This window comes from Lissotriton helveticus, chromosome 2_1 (genome assembly GCF_964261635.1).
Source record: "Lissotriton helveticus chromosome 2_1, aLisHel1.1, whole genome shotgun sequence".
In the NCBI taxonomy this organism is placed as follows: domain Eukaryota; kingdom Metazoa; phylum Chordata; class Amphibia; order Caudata; family Salamandridae; genus Lissotriton; species Lissotriton helveticus.
The window spans coordinates 61,776,167-61,797,311 of NC_136059.1; positions in this window are offsets into that span (position 1 = coordinate 61,776,167).

Genomic DNA, 21,145 nt, shown 5'->3' on the forward strand with positions numbered 1-21,145 from the left:
AATCGATCATGAGGGGATACATGCATATCAATCATGCACATATAGCATAGGATGGGGAACACGTAGGCACATACAACATGGCAAAATTTACTTTTCCACACTCTGGTACCTTCCAACTGCGAGAGTCGGAGGAGTCTCACAGCCAGCCCTATTAAACTTCCTCACACGTCTTGGATGCATGTCCACAAAAGTAACGTTGAGCCCCTGTATCTGCACCACCCGTTTTTCCCAATTCATATTATTTCTGCACAACCAACATCAACCCCAGCCGTTGCTTGAAGCCACTGTGCTCCAGATCCAAGGTAGTAGTCACTGAAATGGGGGTGCGCCAGGTCATGGAGTCTAGTAGTCAACAGTAGTAGAACATTTTTTCTTTATTAGAAAAACATAAATTAACAACACAAACACATCAAACAATGGGGAACATCAACTTGTGGATCGAAATAACTGTGTATCATCCTCGAAATCCCAAAACTCTGTATTCAGAAACCTGTTGTATAAATAAAGACAATGGTCAAGCGTTATGGTCACAAACGTAATATGGCACAACATATTGCACTTGGACAAACCTGAATGCTTACAGGTATGATCAATCCTGCACAAAATGACTGTAACAGAAGTTCATGTCATTGTAACCTTTCGTAGGATAGAAATGGAATGTTACAACTACACAAACTTCTGTTACAGTTTCATTATGCAGGATTTATCATACCTGTAAGCATCACGGTTTGTTTCAGCTTGATACACCTGCATGTTCACTTCACCAACTCTGGGCAGGAACAGCTTGAGACTAAGCAAGGGAACCACACCATAGCAGGCTTCCTATACGTGTTGGGGGCAATTGACTGCACACATGTACTACTTGTGCCCTCTGCTGACACTGCACACAATCACTGCAACAGAAACCACACACATTCCAAAAATTTGCAGGTAAAACTGGACCACCCTGGACTGTACACTATGTCGTCGCAAACTTCTCAGGCAGTGTACATGATTCTCACATCTTTCGCAAGCATCCCAGCCCTGGTCCCCAGACCAGTCTCCCGCCCACTGATGACTAGCCGAACCTGTGCACTCAGACCTCAATGCTCACCTGCTGCCACTGGCTGCCACTGGCATGTCTCCAAGAGGGCCCACCTCATGCCGAAGCAACCTCCTCAGCTGTTGCTGGATTCCGCGGCACAGGCCACCAGCGCACCCTGCTGGACCGCGCTGAGGAGTCATATCTGTACAGCCAGCTGTGTTTGGCGTACATGTGGTCCAGCCAAGCTCACAATCCTAATTTGGTCTTGATTGCCAGGCTGGTATATCGAGGCCTACACATCATCGCAGGCTGCACCCCCGCTCACCACTGGTGGCACTAACTCAGTGCAGCTCAAGTCAGGAGGCCTGTGTCGGCCAAAATGCCTCGGCTGCCACCAACTCTGTGCACCTCAAGTCATTGCCACGTTGTAGGAGGCCCATGTCCGCCAAAGTGACTTGGCTGCCATCAACATAATAAGCACAGGGATACACCCAAATAGGGAGTGGAAATGGCATCGAGCATGTGCACCCGGCCCTTTCTATTGACAGGGTCACATTTCCTGTGACGCCTGTGCTGCATTGGTGTGGTGTGGGTGTAAACCAGCCGTGAGGGAGTGACTATGGCATGATGACAACTAGACCTGTGATCAGCAGATCACTACAGGGAAGACATGGGACATGTAGCGTTGTAGTTCCCTCCCTATAAGTGTGAGCGAAGTGGGCTGGCTGAAAGGCACATCCTTCATGACTTTACCTATATGGCGGTTTGAATCCGCACACCCACAGAGATAGGTACACAAAGGTGGCGCGACTCCACTTTTTTCTCCCCAAAAAATAATATATATATATTAATATTTAAGAAAACAGAAGACATTATATTATTTAAATACCAAACAAAAAAATTATAAAAACTATTTTTAGGATATTAAAGTTACAAAATATCACTTAAAAACATTCAAAATTACTGAAAAAACCATAGGCTTAATGAACATTTTAATTTGAAATTAGCATTTGGAAAACCTTTGAAATTCACTGTAAAAACCATAGGTTTCAGGCACGTTATAGTTAGAAATTAGCATTTAAAAAACCTTAGAAATTCACTGACATAACCATGAGTGTCAGGGATGTTATAGTTAGTTGGACATTTCTCTCGTACAAAACCATAGAAATTCCCCCGTTATAGTAAGTAAACATGAGTTCAGAGCACAGGGCTCACGGTGTAATCCCCTGCTCCGGCAGAAGCTCAGCTCAGCACCATGTGACTTTGGGCAGTAGCTCACTTAATAGCTCATATCATTTCCTCGCTGGCCTCCAGGGCCTTCAGACCCATAGGGGTGAGTAGTTTGGGCTTTACAAATAACTTTACAAGTCAAATTTGAATAGCAACAGACTAGATTAGCATAAAAAGATACATTTTAATAAATGTTGATAAAAAGTGTCATGAATTAGACCATTGACATATTGATAAAAGATAATAAAACAAATGACATTAATACATTGTTGTATACAGTAAGATAAATAGGGAGATGGTTTCCTGTCACTGATGACACCATCCATGTTAAAATCTGATCCAACTCCTCCCACTTTAATATAACCTTTGATACACCCACTGTAAAATACAGACTACCATTTTCGAAACCATTGACACACCAGTACCAGTTACTACATATGCACTCACTGATTCCTAGGTCTACACACACATCCACTCATTCACCCATTCACCCATACAATCACTCATACATGCAGTCAGTCATCAATGCAACTCTAGAATAAGCACTCATACACCTATACAGACACTCACACACCACCACTCATCCAGAGTAACTCACACACCTAGTCAGGCATGCAAATAATCAATCACACTCCCATTTACTGACCTATACAGCTATACACACACCACATAACGTATTCAAACAGAAACAAATGCATGCTTACTCTCTTATATAAACACAGAGACAAGTACACACTCATCTATACAGCCACTCTCACAATCACTGATTCTCACGTATAGTCATTTATATACTTCAACTTTCACATACACTGCCTTTTACATATGTAGTTACTTGGACATGTAACATTGAGACATCCATTCAGTCACCAGCACACCCAAACACACCCAAACACATACTCACCCACCCATACAGATATTTACACACACATTTAAACCCATTCAAACAGTGAATCACCCACTCAAATATCTATGCACAGAGTAACACACCTCCCACCCACCCACCCACACACACACTTAGGCACCCATACAAATTCTCCGGCTACCGATCAATAACCCATATAGACACTCATGTAGCTACAGACCAAATCATACAGCAGCTTATACAACAACAGACAGACTAATACAGACATTCACACAGTTTACTCCATAACCCATGCATTCAGTAAGACACATATAATCACTCACTAAACAGTCAGTCACGCACCTACTAAGTCTTCCATTCAGACACTTATACACCCACTCATTCTTCAATATACATTGGCATATATATAATACATATTTAAACTTTAAAGAAAAACACAGTTACTGGATGATGTCATTAGTGATGTCATCGGTGATGTCACTCACCATGTCATGAATGATGTCATATGTAACATCATCAGCAGTGCATTGTGGGGCGCGAGTTATAGTTAGCTGAACTAACTATAACAGGGCAATTTCTATGTTTTTTTATGAGAGAAATGTTAAACTAACTATAACGTCCCTGAAACCTCTGTTTTTTCAGTGAATTTTTAAGGTTTTTTAAATGCTAATTTCTAACTATAATGTGCTTAAAACCTATTGTTTTTTCAGTGAATATATATATTTATATATCCACACATAGCAGGTTTACCCATTCGAATGAGGCCACAGGAAGAAAATACTCTCTCACACAGTTTAATGGCAGCATGCAAGCAAGAGTCTTCTCAGCAACTCACATCTGACAAAGTTCATACGCAAGACGCGTTTCGGGAAATTCACTGGCCCTTCTTCTGTGGCATGTTGTTCACGGAAGATGACAGCACATTGCATTGCACGCAATTCCACTTAAACGCTTGCCTCGAGTGGGCGTGGCCAAAAGCATGGCCTTCTGGATGTCATAGTGCGATGCCAGTCCTCCCCAGTGGGTGTGCTGATCATTTCCCAAATAAAACACAGTTCTTTCCCTAGTGGGTAGATGCAAAAAACTGCAGTCATCTGCCCCACTTTGTTGCTGTCATTGTGAGTAGGCGGGCACCCCCCTGCATTAGTGTCAGCCTTTCTTCCTTCCTGCTAATCAAACACCCAATTGGTACTTGTTAGGACTCACACATCAGTGGTTGGCCTCACTTCATGACCAAGGTCAGCCATCAGAAATCCACACATAGCAGGTTTACCCATTCGAATGAGGCCACAGGAAGAAAATGCTTTCTCGCGTAGTTAAATGGCAGCATGCAAGCAAGAGCCTTCTCAGCAACTCAAATCTGACAAAGTTCATATCCCAGACGCATTTCAGGAAACTCACTGTCCCTTCTTCTGTGGCGTGTTGTTCACGGAAGATGAAAGCACATTCCATTGCACACAATTCCACTTAAACACCTGCCTCAGTGCGCGTGGCCAAAAGCATGGTCTTCTGGATGTCGTGGTGTGATGCCAGTCCTCCCCAGTGGGTGTGCTGATCATTTCCCAAATAAAACACAGTTCTTTCCCAAGTGGGTAGATGCGAAAAACTGCCGTCATCTGCCCCACTTTGTTGCTGTCATCGTGAACATTTTTTGTTTTGCTTATAACTTTAACTTCGTTTGGGGGTGATTCGTCAGGAGGGGGCCAAGAATAAAGGGGGGTCCTAAAACGTCTTATCTACATGCAATTTTCTTAGGAAACTTTAGACAAGGCTACAGGTGGAACTGTTGAACGGAATTACCCCAAATTTAGCAGGGAGAAGGGTCTAGGTCTAGAAAGCACACTTTTGTTTATTTGGTGTAAATCCGTTAAGTAGTTTTCGAGAAATATCAACATTTACAGATATCGATATTTGGGAATTCTGCCGTCTGATTGGCTGAGGCGTTACAAGCACAAGCTTGCTGCTTATTGGCTGTAAGCGGTGTGAGCGGTTGCAACTAGGAAGTGTTGGCAGCCATTTTGTGATTCTGTTGAAGTGAGTAAGGGGAAAAAAGGTCAACAGTGTTGGACTATGGCAACTAAGTGAGGTATTGCCTAGAGTCTGATGCTGCTAAGGTGAGCTGCTGCAGGACTCCGGAATTAAAGTGTGAACCCAAACTGTGTGTCTTATGTTCTGAAGTCATGTGCCCTGGCCGCTGCACCACACCTGTCGAAGTAGTGTCAGCATGTGTTTATACCTACTAGGACGAACTACTGACCCCTACTGGTCTGAAAGTCCTGGCATACGGAATATATGTGAGGTACTGTCTAGAGTCTCATGCTGCTAGGCTGAGCTGCTGCCGGACTCGGGGATGAAAGTGTGAGTCCAAACTGTGTGTCATATGCTCTGAAGGCAAGTGCGCTGTGCCACATCTGTCCAAGTAGTGTCAGTATGAAGTTAAACCTACTCAAAGGAACTTTTGTTTCAAACATTATAACTCATGTATGGTGCTTAGGGGGTGTTATAAAGGGAGTGTGAAGGTAAATTTGCACGCATCAAATCAATTCTGTGTTTGTAAAGTACAAACTACTCACTCCTATGGGTCTGATGACGCTGGGGGCATAAGCTGAGCTGCTGCCGGACTTAGGGATAAAGCCGCTGAACTACTGACCCCTACCAGTCTGAAAGTGTGGGGTACAGAAATTAAGTGAGGAATTAAGAGTGTCATGCTACTAAATTGAGCTGCTGCTGGACTCAGGGATGAAACCGTGAGCCCAAACTATGTATCCTCTGCTGTGAAGTCATGTGCTCTGGGTGCTGTACCACACCTGTCCAAGTAGTGTCAGCAATATTTTATATGTAGTAGGAGGAAGTTTTGTTTGGAACACGGTAACTTATATATGGTGCTTAGGTGGTGTTATACAGGGAGTGTTAAGGTAAATCAATAGGTATTTGTAAAGCGCAAACTACTCACCCCTATGGGTCTGAAGGCCCTGGAGGCCAGCGGGGAAATTATGTGAGCTATTAAGTGAGCTACTGCCCAAAGTCAAATGGTGCTGAGCTGAGCTTCTGTCAGAGCAAAGGATTACACCGTGAGACCTGTGCTCTGAACTCATGTTTTCTGACCGCTGCGGCACACCTGTCCAAGTAGTGTGAGCATGTGTGCATACGTACTAGGAGGAACTTTGTTTTAAATAGTGTGACGTCTGTAGTGTGATTGGGGGGTGGTACAGAGGGAGTGTGAAGTTAAACTCAGCAATTTCTAATCAATCCGGTATTTGTAAAGTGCAAACTACTCACTCATACGGATCTGCAGGCTCTGGGGGCCGGCTTGGAAATTAAGTGAGCTATTGCCCAGAGTCATATGGTGCTATCCTGAGCTGTCGCTAGAGCTGGTGATCAAATCGAGAGCTCTCTGCTGCAAAGTCAGATGATCTGGCCGCTGTGCCACAGCTGTGTGGAGAATACATTTTGGCATGGGTCGGGGAGTTGATATTACCTGGCCCTAAAATAGCTGGCTTAAGTTGTCAGTTATAGGGTGGCTCTAAAAAGAACGCCTGTGTTCATTAGTTGGAGCTACATGTAGGTGCGGATTCAGGTTATTTAGAAACACTCTGTTTCCTTGATCTGTAAAGTGTACTCCACTACTTCTGTAGATATCAGTCATATCAAAACGTATGTTGTTGTTGTAGATCGACCCCATTCTATGGTCCCTGAGGTATGCAGCTACAGCTTTGTTGACATTCTTCCTAGATTTTTCAATCTGAGGACAAAATTGGTTTGACAATTTCCACTTCTGTCTTCGGCATTTATTGGAATATACAAAGACAGTTTGAGGCAAAAGTAACATCAATTGTCTTAAAGGTGTTCTTCATAAGCATTTCCAAACCTACCCCAGTCAATGTGCCTAGGTCATTTCCACCACAATTCACAATCATGAGGTCAGGGTGTGGAAGATTCAAAGAAGTTTTAACCAACGGTAGCAATTGGTGCCACTGCAATCCTCTCTGTGCAATCCATTTAATGTCCACATTTTGTAAACCTAGGCCTAAGTCAATACATCTCTGTTATGCATACCTCTTGCACCAGAAAACCTTGCTGTGTCCTACGATCCACACTAGCATTTTGAAGGTATGGCTGGAAGGTACGGAAAGACGTTTGTAGCTCATGCAGTTCCTTCCTAGAATAAGAGATATGTTTAAAGATGGGGAACTACTTTTTGTTGCCATACAAAATGATACCTGATTGGGAAATGAAAAGCATTGTTTTTTAAAAGTAGGATGCACTTTCGTTTTGTGCAAAAGCATCTTTGTGATTGGTTAAGAAAAAGAAGTTTCAACGTGGAGTACATATCATAGGATAAAATGAGCTCAACTCAACCACACCTGCTACTTGCATTTGGAAGGTACTGTTCAAACTTAAAACAGTTGTAAACTTGTAACCTGAATGTGCCGTTAAATGTTCAAGAAAATGTTGCAAAAAAAATTAAGTTTAAAAAAAAATGATGAACTTTTAACCTGCACGTGTTGTAGAATGTTCTAGAAAGTGTGTTGATATAATACGTTGCACTTCTGACTTCTATGTGTCCTTGAATATAAAAAAAACTGTTTATCTAGAAAATTAAAAAGAAACCAATAGAGAGACTTTTTGAAACCTAAAAGAATCAATGAACTATTCTAATGTGTTCATTACATGTATTTATGTGTGGAGAAACAAAATACAGATACCAGGAAGAGGAAGAAGCAGGGAGTGGGGGAATTGGGGAGAAGGGCACCATGGCACACATGCACAATTAAGTACAGCACAAGTATTGACAAACAATGGCCAAAATGAAAGACACCAACAAGAAGTACAAGTCACACAACCCCCCAACACCACACCACTGAACGAGCATAGAAGTGAAAACTACACTACCTTAAAGGGAGAAGGGTGAACAAAAACTCACATAAAGGGACATCTCACACATAATGCAGCACACACACATATGAAGCAGAGTACATCAACATCCAACACAATGTTGTCCAAACACAAACATTTACACAATCGAACACAGGACACAAATGCACTCGCCTGTGGCGGATAAGCATCCAAAAGCATCAGTACGAAAGAGGCACATGAGAACGCATAGGTACAAATCCACAGTCCGGATGGCGTAGCAATTCACATATGGCAGGCAACCAGGGAGTGCGTGACACACACATTGGCATACACATCAAGACAAAACACATTGGAAGACTCTGTCTGTGAAGAGTCTCTTTTTGTCCCATGGTCCGACCATGCACTGCTCTCATTTTATTGGACCCCGTCCGACCAAATTCATCCGGTTAAAGTAACCAAGAAACTTAAGCGGATCTGGTCCAAATTATCCCTGGACGGCTGGATGGCAGCCCTGAAGGAGCTCCCCCCTGTTTTCCAGGATAATCCCATCGTAGCTAATACCACTTTTAACGAATGGTTGGAGACCTCAGACTCCACTTTGCCCAAGAAAGAAGTGTGCCATCGCAGTGGATCAAACAAAATGCCCTGGTATTCCGCTAAATTAACGAGCCTTAAACAAGGCTGCAAGCGGGCCAAAAGAAAAAGGAGGAAGCATTTCTCAGTTGTTAATAAAAATTAATATAGAGCTACTCTAAGAATATATAAGAATCAACTTAAAACTGCACAATCCGCTTACTATCAGGAAAAAATTGCTGTTGCAGCTAATAAGCCTAGGGAAATTTTTAAAATCTTCCAATCATTGGTCATCCTCCCCCCCCTCCCCGGTTAATACAGCTCCTGACCCCCATAAACGCTGTGATGACCTGGCCTGCTTCCTTGCTAACAAGGTGGCCAATATCTATTCTGGCTTTCTAACAGCTCCCCAACCCCTTAGTTCTACTGAATGTAGTGCTGCCCTCTCCCCTGTAGGAGGCCCTGGCTCTCCTGTACCCCTGGACTCCTTTCCTCCGATTGTTCTATCCATGGCGGAAAGTCTCCTCTGTAACCTTAATTCTTGGTCCCCTTTGGATGTCGCTCCGCCATCGGTCCTCAACAGGTCTCGGCGATTGTCTGCCCTGTTATAAAAGACGTCATTAATTCCTCCCTGGCAACAGGCATGGTTCCTTCTTCCTGGAATCATGCCAGGGTTAAGGCCTTTTTTCAAAAAACCTAGCCTGTATCCTGAAGATTGGTCCTATTATCGGCCTATCTCGTTGCTGCCAGGGCTTAGTAAAATCACAGAAAAACATGTCAATCAGGCTCTCTCTTCATTTATTGAGAGATCGAGAGCCCTTCACCCCATTCAAACTGGGTTTAGAGTCAAGCAGGGGACGGAAACGGCACTAGTGGCCGTAATAGAGGAGACCAGGAAGATTGTGGATGCTGGAGGCTGCGCAGCGGTGGTCCTGTTGGACCTCAGGGCAGCCTTCGACACAGTTAACCACCCTCTCCTGTTCCACCGCCTGCAGCAGGTAGGAGTCACAGGTATGGCCCTTAAATAGCTCCAGTCCTTTCTTTCCGGGAGATCCTTCTCAGTTTTCCAGGACGAATCATCATCTAAACAACATCCACTGCATCATGGTGTGCCCCAGGGATCCTCACTCAGCCCGACCATGTTTAACATCTACATGAGTCCACTTGTTGATGTGGTTCTTCCCTGGGGAATTCAATTGGTCACCTACTCCGATGATAAGCAGTTGGTCATCTCCCTGGCCAGGGCTGACTCCTCTGACCCTGGAATTAATAATCTAGCACCCTGTCTCACCAAGATCCTGGACTGGATGGATGCGTCATTTCTTAAGCTGAACGGTTCAATAACCAATATCATGCTACTGGGCTAGAAGGCCCCCATCAACCTTGATCCTTGGTGGCCGAAATGTCTTGGTCCTCCCCCTAGCCCCAAGAACCAAATTAAGAGTCTGGGGGTCTGGCTTGACTCCACTTTGGGATTTCAAGTCCAGGCCAGAAAAGATGCCGCGACCTGCTATGGTTTGCTCAGGCTCCTTAGAAAGATTCTGGTTCTTCTTCCACTCGAGGCCAGACGCCTGTTAGTCCAGTCCCTTATTCTTTCCCGCTTGGACTACGCAAATGCGGTTTATCTTGGTGCCCCTGTAGGCTCCATTAAAATATTACAATCTGTCCAGAACTGCGCAGCTCGTCTACTTTTGGAGGTGCCTAAACCCAGCTCTGCGAAGGCTGCTTTGCGGTCTCTCCATTGGCTCCCGATTCAAGAAAGGATCTTGTTCAAAACCGTGTGTATGGCTCATAAAACTATTGCAAATAATGGCCCGGCCATTCTTCGCCCACTGTTCCGCCGCCATCAATCTTCCAGATCTTTGAGATCTAACCATCTTAATCTGCTAGTAGTGCCAAGGGTGAAGCGGTCTCGCATTGGGCGGCCGCCAGCTCTCCTTCCATGCAGCCAAATTCTGGAACCAACTTCCCGAGAACATCAGGCTCGAAGCCAATCATCTTGCCTTCACGAAACGGCTTAAGACCTTCCTGTTTCACTGAATGGTATGGTCTCTGATGCCAGGTCTAAAAGAGCTGGGATGCCTCCGGGTAGTCATGCGCTATATAAGAGTGTACTCATTCATTCATTCATTCAAGTAAAAATATGGAAACTTTATTAAAAAAAGTGTATCAATGAGGCCAAGAGTAGTGCCACGAGTTACAGACAAATGCAGCAGCATGCCTGAATAAGGAATTTAGGAAAACGTCCGTGTTTACCTCAGGGTAGTCCATCACCAACACACGGAAGTGTCAAGCAGCTTTGGTTGTCTGCACCTCGGACATAATTCGACGCCAATGCAGTCATGTCCACTGTTGTTTTGGGACATGTGAGCAGATGTACAATGTGCAATGATGCGGCTGGACACGTGCAATGTGGCACATCGAGTCGTGGTTGCAGGTACCTTGTCACTGGTCCATGAAAGCGAGTGCAGCTGTGTAAGCCACTATCTCTAATGAGTGTTTGTTGGCCATAATATTTGACATGTCGTTGATGTAATCCATTCGGTGACCAGGACAGATGTGCTGACTCCAACCACTGTACCCAATATGCACCAAAGCAGAATCGGAAAGTGGGTCAATTCGGTCACTGCATACTACGACACGTGCAATCTCCCAGGCCCAGTTCCCAACATGCATGCCAAAAATCCACTCTTTTCAGGAAGCCGACAGATAGAAATAAGGCACTTAATTTCAACAGTAACCACCCAAGGAGCCTCAAACAAAACTTGCAGTTTGGGCAATTTCTAAGAATAAGGCTCAATTTCTCTTTTAAAGACGAATATGTGAATCATACAAATGTGTTAGTTGACCGTCTAATGGAAAGAGGGTATGCCAAAAAACTGCTAAAAATGCCATGAAACGTGCGTGGTGGACCCCTCGTGAAATCATGGATGGACAGACTTGTCTGCGTGTCTACCTTTTGCCCCAACTCCAACCAACTCCAAAGAAATATCAACCAGAATTGGCATTTGGTAAAAAACTTGGATACATCATTGGCAGAGGCCCCACTTTTTGCTTTTAAAAAAGAAAAAAGCATAGCAAATCACATTGTGCTGGCTGATCTACCTAAACCACCAAAGACTACAATGAGAAGCTATGTGGAATTGACACCCGTACTAGGCCATCATAAATGTGGGTCCTGCGTGAGTTGCGAGCAAACAGTGGAGGGAACATTTTTCACTCATGAGGGAGTCCATTGGAAGCACGAAATCTTTACCAACTGTAAATCGAAGGGAGTCATGTATGGCATTTCATGCCCATGCCCCAAACTATGTATAGGCAAAACAAGTCAGGAGATTCGCCAGAGAATCACACAGCACAAATCAAGGATTAGGAGGAATGTAGAAAATGCCCCCTTGGTCAACCATTGGAAGTTTAAAGAACACACAATTAGTGACATAAAGTGGACGGTAAATTCCAAAATTGAAAATGATCCAAGAGGAGGTGACAGTGAGTTACATTTATCTCAGCGTGAAGCAATGCTGATAACGACGTTTAATAGTGCTGTTAATGGTCTGAATGAAATCTCTGAGATTTTAAAAAATTGATCTGCATAATGGCGGTGGCTGATTATTGCACGAAGATGGCAAACAGGTCGATCGGGGGCAACACATACTTACTGCGGTCCACAGGAGGAAGGCAGTATGACTGCAGTACTAGCACAGAACTGCAGTACCCACCCACAACGAAGCTGAGTCGATTCTTACAGTGCATACATTATGAGAAGTTAGTGTGTTTTCTCCTACAACTTTTCCCTGACACTGACATGGGACTGCAATGACGCCACTTGAGTGTTTTGATTAAGACAGTTGACAGACAGCATATGCTCAAAAGGATTGATTTGTGAAGACGGCAATAACATTTTATTGATGGCCGCAGCACGATAGCCCCTTCGTGTGCCACAAGTACGAGTTGTGATTGACACAGCCAGCGCACAAAAGCGTCTGCTTCTATTGATGACCTAAGGTCAACAAGCAAGAAGCCATCTGGTTCTTTGGCAGCCACATGCGTAAGGTTGTCAAGCAAGGATCGTAGCCGAAATTGTCTTGGCAACACGTTCGGGTAAAAACTACTCTTCCCAGCATGCCTGCAAATCATCGCATTGTCCCGCGGTACTTGACATCACGGAAGTGCTACAACGATCTCCAGATGCCGTATTGATGCAAGGACAGTGTTTTCCCTGCTTGCATCAGGTAAAAACATCTTGGGTGGAAGATCTGTAGCAATGCCAGTCCCGCTAACACAAGCACTTATGTGACCAGCCCGCCCGGCAACTTTAGTCCCAATTCACTCCTTTAATTGTATTTGCAGAATGCAGCCGGATGGAGCAACCTGCAAATTGAACTCTCACAGAGTTGATCCTCGTTAGTGGTAGTTTTCAGTGGAACACCCCTACATACATGGTATGCGGAACAGGATGTTAGAATGGAATTTAGGATGATTTTACCCCAGTGGACTGTTCGAGTTACCTTTATACTCTACCACTCCACAGATTCACTCACAAGATTAACTAGGACATCATTTTTGGAAGCCCCTCGTAAGTCCAGGCATGGATAGGGCCACTTGCCCAGAGGGTGCAACCATTGCCTACTTTGTTTAATCGAGGAATGTAAGACAATTGAGTTGTGTATTTCAGTTTTGTTCTTTTTCTTTGATTATTTATTTATAGATGCACCGCAAGAGTAGCTGCGTAGCTCAAATAAGGTAAGATGCGGCAGCACCAATGGGGTGCCTTCTCAAGTTGGTGACACAATACATGGTTCAGAGCAGTAAGAGAATGTTTGTTTTTGTTGTGTTTGATAAATTTGGATGGTCCTGAGGAGAACCCTGACAATTACAGGGTTAGAAACGCGTCGACCTTGCTCCCCACCTCTAAAGTCAAGCAAACACATTCTAACTTAAGTGGTTGTTGATAATGCACACTTGGGGGCTCATTAGGATGGCGGACGGAAGAGCCACCGCGGCCCTTGAGTAGGCGGAAAAAGCCTTTTCCGTGTCCGCCTGCCGCGGTTACTCCGTCCGCCATATCAGGATAGGAAACCGTGTCAAATTTCCATCCGCGACGGATAAGCACGCACCGCCGCCGAACTACACACGACCACGTGGCGGACGGAACACATCCGGAGGCCACGCCGTACGGACTGACGTCTAAGACCGTCCCCCAAATCAAGATGGCGGAAAACACACATAAAAACGCAGCGGAAAAACAACCTGTCTGAACACGGCGGAATCCCCACAGCGAACATAGGTGACATAGCAGAGATACCCACCGCAAGCTGACCACCACCATGGACCCAGCGCTACACGCTTTCCCGATGCTCTTCGCGATCCACCACGTCCTAGTCATGGCCCACTATGGACGACGACGCAGGTAAGGCACAAACCATTGGCTGTCTGGAGGGGAATACCAGCAAGGGACGTGACGTAGGGAGGGGGAGTGTCATGTTACCGAAACCACTGATGAGAAGCATATACGAATACACATTTGTAGTACGCAAGCAGGAATGACAACGACAGACCACGAGACTTGATAGACTACCTTTATTGTACAAAATAGAGGTATAATCACAGTGTATGCGTGAGCATGGTCAAAGTGGGCAACAGAGCAGGTACATCATAGGCAGTAAACAAGAGGGCAGTATGCAGTATCAGAGCATCAACAGGGCATTGTGCAGTACAGAGCAGGTACATCATAGGCAGGTAACGAGAGGGCAGTATGCAGTATCAGAGCATCAACAGGGCATTGTGCAGTACAGAGCAGGTACATCATAGGCAGGTAACGAGAGGGCAGTATGCAGTATCAGAGCATCAACAGGGCATTGTGCAGTACAGAGCAGGTACATCATAGGCAGGTAACGAGAGGGCAGTATGCAGTATCAGAGCATCAACAGGGCATTGTGCAGTACAGAGTATGTACATCATAGGCAGGTAACGAGAGGGCAGTATGCAGTATCAGAGCATCAACAGGGCATTGTGCAGTACAGAGCAGGTACATCATAGGCAGTAAACGAGAGGGCAGTATGCAGTATCAGAGCATCAACAGGGCATTGTGCAGTACAGAGCAGGTACATCATAGGCAGGTAACGAGAGGGCAGTATGCAGTATCAGAGCTTCAACAGGGCATTGTGCAGTACAGAGCAGGTACATCAGAGGCAGCACGTGAGAGGGGCTAAGTGCATCAACAGTCCATTGCACAGAACAGGTCCATCAGAGGCAGCACGTGAGAGGGGCTAAGTGCATCAACAGTCCATTGCACAGAACAGGTCCATCAGAGGCAGCATGTGAGAGGGGCTAAGTGCATCAACAGTCCATTGCACAGAACAGGTTCATCAGAGGCAGCACGTGAGAGGGGCTAAGTGCATCAACAGTCCATTGCACAGAACAGGTTCATCAGAGGCAGCACGTGAGAGGGGCTAAGTGCATCAACAGTCCATTGCACAGAACAGGTTCATCAGAGGCAGCACGTGAGAGGGGCTAAGTGCATCAACAGTCCATTGCACAGAACAGGTTCATCAGAGGCAGCACGTGAGAGGGGCTAAGTGCATCAACAGTCCATTGCACAGAACAGGTCCATCAGAGGCAGCACGTGAGAGGGGCAGAATGCAGTATCAGAGCATCAACAGGGCATTGTAGAGTACAGAGCAGGTACATCATAGGCAGGTAACGAGAGGGCAGTATGCAGTATCAGAGCATCAACAGGGCATTGTGCAGTACAGAGCAGGTACATCATAGGCAGGTAACGAGAGGGCAGTATGCAGTATCAGAGCTTCAACAGGGCATTGTAGAGTACAGAGCAGGTACATCATAGGCTGCACAAGTACGTGTCCCTACCAACCCGTCACAGGAACCACAAGAGTGCCATGCAGTTCTCAATGGACACACCATGTGAAATAACATTTGAGTGAAGTGTTCAGCACCTCACATCACAGAATCAGGGGGACTGCGTGAACTACCTGCCTCGGACACACTGGCAGCGCCAGCAACAGGAGTGTGAGACACAGCCACAGCCCGAGTGACACACACATGGGCCACGGACCCAGACACACTGGCAGCACCAGCAACAGGAGTGTGAGACACAGCCACAGCCCGAGTGACACACACATGGGCCACGGACCCAGACACACTGGCAGCACCAGCAACAGGAGTGTGAGACACAGCCACAGCCCGAGTGACACACACATGGGCCACGGACCCAGACACACTGGCAGCACCAGCAACAGGAGTGTGAGACACAGCCACAGATGTAGTCACTGACACGTGAGCCACTGACCCAGACAGACTGCCAGCACCAGAAACAGGAGTGTGCAACACAGCCACAGATCTTCTAACTGACACGTGAGCCATAGACCCAGATACACTGCCAGGACCTGCAACAGGAGAGGGCACAACTGACACTGTGCCACCATCTGATACATGAGAGTCAACTGCACCAGCGCCACTGGGACAACTGAAATGATGAGCCACAGGGCTGTATGGGCCAGGAGGCAGGGTGGGCCTGGGAGCTGGGGATAGCTGACCTAGAGCCAAATTGGGGTTGGCAGGTGTCAATGGTGTGTGTCTGCGTTTCTTAGGGATGTGTGAGTGCACCCTGGACAGGACAGGACTGCCAAGTGGGGGGGACTCCAAAGAATCACCACCCACCATAGGTGGAGCATCTGCTGCCGGGGATCTGGTTTCTGGGGACGTGCTGGAGCCTGCTTGTCGTTTGCTCTGTGCCTGCCGCCTGGACTCGGAATCATGTGTAATGGGGGATGCAACAACAGGGGACACCCTCCTCTGCTTCTGACTGGCCTGGATGGGAGTGGAGGTATGGGGGGACTCCGCCACGGAGACATCAGTTTGGCGTTTAGTAGAAAACATCAGCCTCAGTGCAGCCAGGGGTGAAGTATGCCTGTCCTTGATAGCGCCATTGTCCATGCTAGATGCCTTGTCCGTAGGATGTGCCTTATCCTTAGGTGGAGTGTTGTCTCTGGATGTAGCCTGTGCCCTGGTCGCCGCCCTGTTCCTGCCAGCAGACTTGTCGTCTGTGGTGCACCTGTCTCCAGTAGACACCTGCTCCCTGTGTGTGTCCCTGCCCTTGGGAGATGGACCTTGCTCTGCTGTGGGCCTGCCCTTGGGAGTCTCCCTGCTCTTAGTAGGTGCCTTTGTCTTGTCCCTATCCTTGGGAGTGTCCCTTTCCTCTGCTGTGGGCCTGCCCTTGGGAGTCTCCCTGCTCTTAGTAGGTGCCTTTGTCTTGTCACTGTCCTTGGGAGTGTCCCTTTCCTCTGCTGTGGGCCTGCTCTTGGGAGTCTCCCTGCTCTTAGTAGGTGCCTTTGTCTGCTGACTGGCCTTGTCCAAGGTACAGTCCATGGACATGTGAGTATCCCTTGCCTTGGGAGTACCTTTTGTGTTGAATGCCTGTGTAGCTCCTGAAGGCATGTCCCCCAACAACACTTGTGGATCCTGTGTGTGTACTCCAGTGTATCTGACGTCATGTACGTGAACAGATTTAGCTGATCTAGGGGATGGGGTCTGTGCCCTGCATGCCCTGACGTGCTGTCTGACGCTGCTTCTAGTGCAATAACCTGTATTTGAGTCCTGCTCAGAATAATCACTACCCCCTGAGACATCCAGCGGTGTAGATGGGGAAACAGAAGTAGCACCCTGTTCATGCGACTGTACTATTGCAGACGACACACTGCTTGCCAATGACTGCACTGTCCTGTGTAGACCTGCAAGATCGCCATGCATCCCTTCCATGAATGCCACCACCTGCCCCAACTTCCTATCATGGTCCTGGAAAGCATTTGTCATATTGGTCTGCCCCACACACAGCTGTCGCAGCAGATCAACGGCCTCAGCACACAGTGCATTTTGGCTCACCGTGGCAGGGGCAGCGGTGCCTGCACCGAACGCCACTCTGCTCCCCCTACTCCTCCGGCCACGAACAGTACATGGTGCAGTTGGCGGAAGTGTGGGCCCTGTGTGCTGTCTTCCGACAGAAGGTGATGAGTGCCAACTCCCAGTCTGTGACAACAGTGCAGGCTCACCAAGAGTGTCCGACGAGGAGGACGATGGTGTCTCCACATGCGAGTCCTCAGGGACGGTCCTGTCCCCCTCTCTGGCGCTGGCCTCCTCTGTGTCAGTCTGCGTGTGTGCGAAGTCTGAGCCGGACTCATTTCCTCGACTACTCTCCACCGTCTGTGGCTGAGTGTCCTCTGTCATAGCTGAAATGCACATAAAAGATGTGTGAGTCATGGGCAGACTGACATACAGAAGGAACAGGATTGCCAAATTACATAGCTGACAAAGATTTTGTAGCCCTCATCCTGCACATGGCCCACCTCTACCAGTCATCCTCACATTTCCTGCCATGGGGCCATGGACCACTAGGGGATGTGCTTCAACACTCAACTACTAAGCAAGTGGCGTGTCAACATGGCGGACCTGGATGTCAAATGAAAACCACCCAATGGGACCAAAATGGCATCACAGACATACATACGCAACACGGAACTCAATAGTGTGTCTGTGCACCAATACATGCATAGCACTCACAGGTTTCCTACACAGACAGTATGCTCACCGCTAGTTTGCTGTTGATCGGCACTCAGACGTTCGGCCAGTTCAGGATGCGTCACTGCAATGATACGGTGCATGAGAGGGGTCATGGAGCGTCGGGCCAGACGGGGCGTCCTTGGAATCAGGCCCAGTGTTACTTCCGCTACATTCTTGCTTAGCCTGGAAATGTCGTCCCAGCGTTTGTGGCAGTGTGTATGTCGTCTGTTGCACACCCCCAATGCCCGTACTTCCCGTGCTATGCTCCTCCACAGGTCCTTGCGAAGGTGCAGCTTGACCTACCATGATGGGAGACAAAAGGGTTTAAGTCAGTGGACAGGTGGCCTGTCACACACATAGGGGCAAGACGTAACTGTCAGCAGCCATGCACAATCAGGAACATATGTCTAGCCCACACTACACAGCTAAGATAGAAATAGGCCAGATAATTTGGCCCCCTCATGCACACCAACATGTCCCACACTGCACTTACCACCCGTCCTGGTGCGCCGTAGAGGTGTCCATAGTTGCGGAGTACACCGTTCACGAGGACATCAAGCTCCGCGGCGGTGAAGGGTCGAGACCGGATCTCTTTGCCTCTCGACATGGCAAGATCACGGAGTATGGCACTAGAGCAGCAGTCGGTGGTCAGCTCAGCAGCAGCAGCAGTTCGAGGTGATGGTCACAGGCAGCAGTCGGTGGTCAGCTCAGCAGCAGCAGCAGGTCGAGGTGATGGTCACAGGCAGCAGTCGGTGGTCAGCTCAGCAGCGGCAGCAGGTCGAGATGATGGTCACAGGCAGCAGTCGGTGGTCAGCTCAGCAGCAGCAGCAGGTCTAGGTGATGGTCACAGGCAGCAGTCGGTGGTCAGCTCAGCAGCAGCAGCAGGTCGAGGTGATGGTCACAGGCAGCAGTCGGTGGTCAGCTCAGCAGCAGCAGCAGGTCGAGGTGATGGTCACAGGCAGCAGTCGGTGGTCAGCTCAGCAGCAGCAGCAGGTCGAGGTGAACAGGCAGCACTGGTCCCCAGGGTAGGAAGTGTCATTTTGGCCAACACACATATATAGGGCCCTCAGCACGTGTCAGTGGCATACGTCGCCAGCAATTGGTCAGCCCTGGAAGCGTGATCGTGAAATGGGCCAATGACTGGCCCTGTTGTATCGGTGCACAGCTTCCGCTACTTGCGATTGGCCATATGCGGCCAGCGGCCCTCTTCCCATTGGCTGCATGTGCAGGGACCGTCACGGGCACACATCGGCAACCGCACGTGCAAGCCCAGGCACGGATGCTTCAGTTGCAACAATGTTCTATCAGTGGCGCCTCCATGGCGGTGCACGTACTCAGCGGGGGAGGTGCAGGCCTATACACCCTGTAGATGTACTCAATGGACATGCCAGTTCATGACCCCCCTTACAGTCACCTTGCATCATCCACCGTACACCGGCCAGAGCGGCCGGGCCTAGGACGGCCGTGCCCGGCCATGAACACAACCGCCGTGCCTGGCCATGAACACAACCGCCGTGCCCGGCCATGAACACAACCGCCGTGCCCGGCCATGAACACAACCGCCGTGCCCGGCCATGAACACAACCGCCGTGGCGGGCCATGAACACAACCGCCGTGCCCGGCCATGAACACAACCGCCGTGCCCGGCCATGAACACAACCGCCGTAGCCGGACATGTACACAACCGCATGGCCGGGCACGGCGGTTGTGTTCATGGCCGGGCACGGCGGTTGTGTTCATGGCCGGGCACGGCGGTTGTGTTCATGGCCGGGCACGGCGGTTGTGTTCATGGCCGGGCACGGCGGTTGTGTTCATGGCCGGGCACGGCCGTCCTAGGCCCGGCCGCTCCGGCCGGTGTACGGTGGATGATGCAAGGTGACTGTAAGGGGGGTCATGAACTGCCATGTCCATTGAGTACATCTACAGGGTGTATAGGCCTGCACCTCCCCCGCTGAGTACGTGCACCGCCATGGAGGCGCCACTGATAGAACATTGTTGCAACTGAAGCATCCGTGCCTGGGCCTGCACGTGCGGTTGCCGATGTGTGCCCGTGACGGTCCCTGCACATGCAGCCAATGGGAAGAGGGACGCTGGCCGCGTATGGCCTTTGGGAAGTAGCGGAAGTTGAGCACCGCCATGGCGGCGCCAATTATGTTATCTTGTCAGACGCTGCACCGTGATGTGTTGTGTGCAGTTGCGTCATGAGGGATGTGAGCGTGATAGGGAAAGGTCATATGTCATACAATATAGCATGTGTGTCCATACAATGCCCATCGGTCGGCACACAATGGGCAACAAATGTGCATTTGTACGTGTTGACGTCGGGTGTGACCCTACAGACGTTTTTACATCTTCACAACTACACAGTACATCACGGCTGTGTGGCCAATTTATGCATCTGTTGTCAGTGTCTTGTTCTGGCGAGGTGACTACAGTGGTGGTGGTACACATGCATTCCGTGTATGTGTTTTGTACGTTGTGTCACCATGCATGTAATTACCGTATGCACATCATTATTGGTGTTGGCATTTGTGCTTGATGACATGGCGTGTGTATAATTATCGTTTGTGTGCATGCAGTTGCATGTGTGTCTGTGATGTGGCTACTAAACATTAGGGTGAAGACTGAAGTTTTGTCAGTACGGTTCACATGTGATGGAGTTGTACACGTATGCGTCGTTTGTAAGTTGACCTAAGTTACATCTCTCTCCCACACAGGAGGGCTCCAAATGTGCATCGGCCATACACTGTGCTGGAGGATACGGTTGACGAGGAGGTGATTCGGAAATTCCGGCTGGATCGACGTCGGTTGCTGGAGCTTGTGGCTCAATTGTCTCCTCATCTGCAGCCACGTAGGACGTATCCTGGCTCGATTACACCCACTGCAAAGGTCATGGCGGTACTAAATTTCTTTGCTACTGGCACATTTCAGTACACAGTTGGACATGCCGGGGGGATGTCACAGGCCATGTTCAGCACGGTTCTTCGGGATGTCTTAACAGCTATGATTCTGTACAAGAATGA